The following is a 1,161-nucleotide window of genomic DNA, read 5'->3' on the forward strand; positions in this document are numbered from 1 at the left end:
CCTCTATCCTGTATAACTCACGGATGCTCCCGATATAACTCTCCTCTATCCTGTATAACTCACGGATGCTCCTGATGTAACTCTCCTCTATCCTGTATAACTCACGGATGCTCCTGATGTAACTCTCCTCTATCCTGTATAACTCACGGATGCTCCTGATATAACTCTCCTCTATCCTGTATAACTCACAGATGCTCCTGATGTAACTCTCCTCTATCCAGTATAACTCACGGATGCTCCCGATGTAACTCTCCTTTATCCTGTATAACTCACGGATGCTCCCGATGTAACTCTCCTCTATCCTGTATAACTCACAGATGCTCCTGATGTAACTCTCCTCTATCCTGTATAACTCACGGATGCTCCTGATGTAACTCTCCTCTATCCTGTATAACTCACGGATGCTCCTTATGTAACTCTCCTCTATCCAGTATAACTCATGGATGCTCCCGATGTACCTTTCTACTGTCCCATGTAACTCACGGATGGGAACTGTATTTTATTTAGAGTTTCTTCACTGTAGTGTGGTGCGGTGCTGGACGCCAGCTCCAGTAACAATGACTCCTGTCTGCTGTGCTAGTCTCTGGTCCAGGCACTGCCCAGGAGGGCACACAGGTATTGCCTCTACTATGTGATTCTATCCCCAGGTGGTGCCGGTCCTCTGCCAGTGACCCTGGTTAGTGCCATCTTGGCCAAGGGGTATATACACCCCTGTGCATCTGCTTTGTTTGCAAGAGCTATTTAAAAAATGTGTAGCCTGAACCAGCAGATTTTTTTGGGCGGAAAGTTGTTAATACATCACCATTTTGAAACATCACTGTTATATTCCAGGAGATACATTTTTTTAATGTCTGTGAGAACTGATTAACTGAAAGACTGCCAAATAGATAGGGGGTAAAACAGGCTTACAATAAGCCCATAATTGCCAGTTACCTGGTGCTGTAGCATGGACATCTGCAAAAATATGGCAGCATCATGTGAGCAAATTCAGATTCAGACGATAGAAAGATTATTTGGGGGTAACAGCAGTTCTCAGATGAGGTGGAATATGGGCCGCCGGGATGTTTTGCAGGCCCCAGCACGAAAGAGAGGGTATGGCCAGAGCCGGCCCTAACCAATGTGATGCCCTAGGCAAGATTTTGGCTGGTGCCCCCTAGCACC

Source organism: Pseudophryne corroboree, chromosome 3 (genome assembly GCF_028390025.1).
Source record: "Pseudophryne corroboree isolate aPseCor3 chromosome 3, aPseCor3.hap2, whole genome shotgun sequence".
NCBI lineage: Eukaryota > Metazoa > Chordata > Amphibia > Anura > Myobatrachidae > Pseudophryne > Pseudophryne corroboree.